Raw genomic sequence first — 6,023 nt, forward strand, 5'->3', positions numbered from 1 at the left:
GATAAAATGCACAGTCTCTTTCATAAGCAGGCAGATCACTGCCAGCAATGCAGGCATAATATAGTGCATGGTTTCAGGTGTTTCCACTTATATATGAAGTGGCATGTCTTCTTCAACTTTTGCTTAAATTCTGGTGTAGGGGGTGCTAAGAGTTTTAGTTCAAAAACTGATGGAAGAGGTTACATATTCGTTGATGGTGGGGAACACGCTAGCACCCTGTAATCGGTAGTGCTGTTTTACTATTATTTTAACATATATTTGTTAATGTATGTATTAATGTATTATATGTATTAATGTATGTATATATTTATTTATTTTATTAATGTATATATTTATTTGAATGCATACATCAAACACCCAAATTACATATAAAAAATGACTGATACAAGAGGAAAGCGGGCCCTGCTCATTAGAGATTACATAGGGGAATAATTACCTATAATGCAATAATAATAATAATACAGATATGATATAGCTTGCTCATGAACCTAATGATGCTAGGTGTTTCTGTCCTGCAAATAATGTCTGTGCACCTCTGACAATAGTGCAGAGCTTCAAATCATGTTGTACTAAAAGAATTATAACATGATTATCCATTTAATCTGTTTTAATGGTAATTGTCTGGCACTATTCTGTTTTCTACCCAATAAAATATTAAATAAAATAATTTTAAATGCACATTCCTAAACTTTCTTCTTTCTTCCCATTGCACCCATAAACTTGTATCACTATTTAGACACATTTACACTATTGAGGGTATTTCATTAAGACCAGCTTATGGTTTAGCTTACTGTTCGACATCTGATCTGTAACTAGCACTTAGAACCTATTATTAAACCTGCTAAATTAGTCTTCTGGGTTTGCATTTTTACAAGGGCAAAAATCTGCTGCCAGTAGGTTTTTTAAAGAAGCAAGGCTAAACACACCATATCACAGCTTCAGAGTACTTAGTAGAATATTCACTTTTATTGATCACTTGATTATTGATCACTTAGATTATTTTTACTGATATGTGCATAGGATCTATTATACCTATACAGGTATAGGCCTGGGATCTGTGTTTTTTCTACTAACAAAACATATAAACATTTCATAAACCTAATAGGATTGTTTCCCCCACGTACATGGATGTATGTAGCTTAGTTAACAGCAAGTACAAGGTTCTGTTTAACTATTACACAGAAAAAGGAGACAATGTAGTTATTACAAATCTTCAAGTATGTATACTTAACTTATACTGGGTTTAAGTTTTTATCAATTTGTGTATAACATGAAACACAGAAGAGACTTATGGGGGAATCTAATAAAAGTTGTAAATGGAAAAAAAATGCACACAAATAAGAATAAAAATTTGCATTTCACAATGTAATATTGTTCATTAGACTGTTATTGCACTGCAAATTTTAACTGCGCATTGCAAACTTTTTAAGGCATGCTTGAAGGTGGCGTAATCTTTTGGAGCATACTTAAGTGCTTTTTCAATTAAGAGGTTTTATTACATACATTGCGCACTGTTGCAAAAAATAAAATTCGCAAACTTTCTTCCACTGTTGAAAGTGGTCGCTAAACAGTTTGCAAAGCCCATATTAAATTTGCACAAAGACTAATTTGGTCACACAGGGGGATACATTTTCACATTGCAAATAATTTTCCCGTTACTGACTTTTAGAACATTCCCCTCATACAACTTTATCATTTATATATATATACTGTATATATATATACTGTATATATATATATATATATATATATATATATATATATATATATATGTGTTCCTTTTTCAGATTTTGTAATAAAAATTACTCTTTTATTCCTATGATTCAAATCCTGTGAGTGCTGACACATTTTCTTTGTAAAAAGAGCCCTATGCTTATCACCTATTCAAAGTAGGTGAAAAAAACAAGGCTTTCTATTGCAAGCAGAAAAGTAGAGTACAGGTATAGATGAGTGCAATTAGCCCTACAACTTAAAAAAGCTAACAGAATAGCTTTATGAAGAAGTTAAAGGAGAAAGAAATGTAAAAACTAAGTAAACCTTATCAGAAAGGTCTATGTAAATACAGCCATAAGCACTCACAGAAACGCTGCACTGACTTTTCTGAAAAAAGATTTCTTGTGTCTGTAATTCATGTGCCAGATACACGCAGCTCTCTTAGGAATGTGGATCTGAGCCAATCAGCAGGAAGCTGACTCATAGTCTTACTAACCGAGCATGTTCACTTGGTCTGGGTGTCTGTGCAGGAGTGAGGCATTATGGGAAGTTTCTTTACACAGCTCAGCGTTTTTTCTTCCTGTTTGGCTTCAGATCATCTGAACAGGCGAAATATGGGGAGACTTAAGGGCACTATTGAGACAACTGAAGGTAAGCCTGCAGCTTGAGATTAATTCCTTATTAGCCTTTCCTTTAAAGGAGAATGCAAGTCAAAATTTAAAAAGCATACTGCCCAACACTTTTGGCTCACCTGATAAAATATTTACTCAGTCACACTTACTTCACATTTTCTAGAACAGGCAGCCATCTCTAAAAAGATATTTTCCCTTCCTTTCCCTCCTTGCTTCATACTGCACGTGTGTTTTATTCCCTCCCCCCTCCCCTCTGCCAGATCTGCTTCTGATTGGCTGGTGGGCATGTGTAGTTTAGAACAGCAGACAGGATCAAGTTACACACATGCTCAGAGAATAGGAAGGCTGCCGCTGGCAGCCTACAGGAAGGGGAGAGAGATTTCAGTGATGTCACTGTAGTCTTCACACTGCTGTAGGCTGCCAGCACCATATCTCAGAGAAGCAAGCAGGGATCTGGGAATTTAGATATGCAGTAAGTACTTAAAAACAATGCCTTTAGACTTACTTTTAATTTATATTAACCTTTCATTGTCCTTTAAGAGACTTCCATTGGCCATACCCTTTTAAAAACCAAATGGGTAATTTACAAACCAGGTGCAGGGGGAAGTATTTTACTTGGATGCACAGCTAGTTGATTCCTGCTCTTTTGAGAGAACTTGTCCCTTGGATAATATGACCGGGCGATGGCACTCACTGTTTGGAATGATTAATGATCATGCGTTCAGAGTTTTAACAAATGGTTTAGTTATCATAGTGCTTTCATGCAGATAAATCTGTAAAATTAGGGGAACTTAAGCCTTTGGCTGCCTGCATGCAAGCAAGCATAGTGCTGTTGTTTGAGCTGCCATATACATCAGCTTTTCTCAGGTTATAATAATATTCTTTCCAGGGCTTTCATTTATCACTGTAGGCTCCAAGATATGTCTGCTTGCAGTGTCTACCTTTCATATAGAATGTTGCTCTCCTGAAATCCTCACCTTCATGCAAAGTCAACCTGTTTCAGCTGAACAGCCTGACCTGAAATATGGTACACGTGGGTGGACATCTGCTAACCTTAACATAAACAGTGCTGCAAATGTCCCACAGGTTTTTTGTTATAGTACAATGCTACAATGAGCAATTTTCAGCCAGAAAAATAACATAACAAATAACTTGGCATAAGAAACAGTATGTACATGTATAGGATGCCTTATGCGGAAACCCATTATCCAGAAAGCTCTGAATTACGGAAAGCCTGTCTCCTATAGACTCCATTTTAATCAAATAATTCAGAATTTTGAAACTGATTTCCTTTTTCTCTGTAGAAATAAAACCGTACCTTGTAATCGATCCCAACTAAAATATAAATAATCCTTATTGGATGCAAAACAATCCTATTGGGTTTAATGAATGTTTTATTGATTTTTTAGTAGACTTAAGGTATGGAGATCCAAATTACGGAAAAATACCCCTTATCCAGAATACCCTTGGTCCCGAGCATTCTGGATAATAGGTCCAATACCTGTATTATGTAAACCACCTTGAGCGCATGGTAATAGTTTAGTAAAGTAAAGTAAAGTTTTGAATATTTTGTATTTATGTATAAGTAATATATATTGCTCTGTGTAGATGTAGCACTGTACACTTAACAGTGTACTTTACACAATACAGGTACATTAAATGTACTAAAGAATACTATGTTAGCTCATGAAAAATGTAAACATAGTTTATTTTGATTGAATGCTATATAGCCCTATACGTTAAGTAATATTTCACATCCTATTATTTAAAATGGTATGCTATTTCTAAAACAAAATTTCCAAACTTCTGCTTTAAAGTGGACCTGTCACCTAGACATAAAAAGCTGAATAATAAAAGTACTTTTCAAGTTAAACATGAAACCCAATTCCTTTTTTTTTAAATAACACATCCATACCCATTATAAAGGCGTTTAAAAATCCCAGCTGTCAATCATATATTGCCTGCCCCGCCTCTATGCCTTAGGCATAGAGGTGGGGCAGACAATACCTGTAGCTTTCCATTCAGCACTTCTGTCAGGAGCAGCCACAGGTGGGTGGCTGGCAGGTAGGAGCTTATATGCCGTGTAATATGGATAAAGGGGGTACTGTGCTTGTTGATAGGCAGGAAACAAGTTATGTTGCTGAAACATGATTTATTAAGTGAGCAATGAAAATGAGCAATAAGAAATATGGATGTCCTTACAACAGGCCAGTGGTCAGAGGCAGGCAGAAGATTAAACAAATCTGGAAAGCAGGCAGAGGGTCTGGACTGGCAGCAAACAAGGAGGTTCCGGAATAACAGGCAGTGGTCAGGGGAAGTCCAATAATCAGGCCGAGGTCAATACCGGGAGACCCAACAGAGATCAGGAACAGGAGTTGAAGAACAGGGTAAGGTGAACGGAATCAGGCAGGTACGCGGGCAGGAACAGGGCCAGGAATCAAGCAGGTAAGGACACTGGATTGCAAAAGGGCTCAATGATCAAGCAACCAGGGGTTGCTTGTAACAGGCTTATAAAGCCCATTAATTGTCTGATTGCAACCACCTGGGCTAATTAAGGGAGGAGAAGGTGAACATAAACACAGAAGCGAAGAGGGGTTAACAGAATGTTTAGGGCTGGATGCCCATGGTCTCCAGTGGCTCAGTGAGGTAATGCAGAACCTGCCTAAAATAGAGTCCAGAGTTCCAGTACAGGCAGGTCCTGACAACTTCCTAGATGTCACTGCACTTCACACTTTTCCCCTCCCTCCCTATCACCTAATTATGTAGCCAGTGCATGGGTATGGGCACCTGGCCCTCCAACAAGATTTTAGTGTGATGCAAAGCTTGCCTTACTAACAGTGTCCACAAAATGGCAGCTGCCTGCTTGCTGTGATTGAATAGTTCCAAGACTAAAGGAAACAAGATTAATACTATCTGTATAGTGTAAATGAAATTTATTTTGCTCAACAAACATGATAGAAAAGAATTTGGAGTTTTTTCTTAGGGTGACAGGTTCCCTATAAGGCACTTCACACCTTTTTATATTACCATAAATTATAAACATTTGTTTTTGCTAATTTTATAACTTCTGAAATGTAAATAAAATGAATGACTAAAAATAGTAGAAGGCTCTGTTCTGTTTTCAGAAATGTAGACTTCTTTATTCAAATATTTGGAACCGAAAAATACAACAACATATAGTTTAAGCCGAAAAGCCAATTTTCATATACCTAACTTCCTGTGTGAGCAGCAGAAGCACTATGAGTTATCTGTGCCTTTATGTTTTCTGAACGGAAACCTCAAATTGTGCAGTCAAAGTAACTGCACACCAGCTTTCCGATAAACTTGGGCACAGGGAACTCTCCTCTAATTTGTACAGAGAGCAAATTAAATTTGAAAAAATGATGCCCATATTTTACACACATTATATCTGATATGTATATATATATATATATATGGGTGATGAGTCCCATTCACTATGAAGATTAGTTTGGGTGATGTATGGTGTTAAGTGCTTATTTGTTATCCAAGATATTCATTGTAAAGTTGCTTCTGCCAAGTGGTTATATTAACATGCAGTTTTGTCAGCACTTGGAGGCAAAGTGTTCAAAGGTAGCATCTAGATTTAGTACCCAGTGAGAAAGATTAAGAACCCCATGGACTTTCTAGAAGGAGGCCACAAGCAGAAGCTGGGAAGAA

Source organism: Xenopus tropicalis, chromosome 2 (genome assembly GCF_000004195.4).
Source record: "Xenopus tropicalis strain Nigerian chromosome 2, UCB_Xtro_10.0, whole genome shotgun sequence".
In the NCBI taxonomy this organism is placed as follows: domain Eukaryota; kingdom Metazoa; phylum Chordata; class Amphibia; order Anura; family Pipidae; genus Xenopus; species Xenopus tropicalis.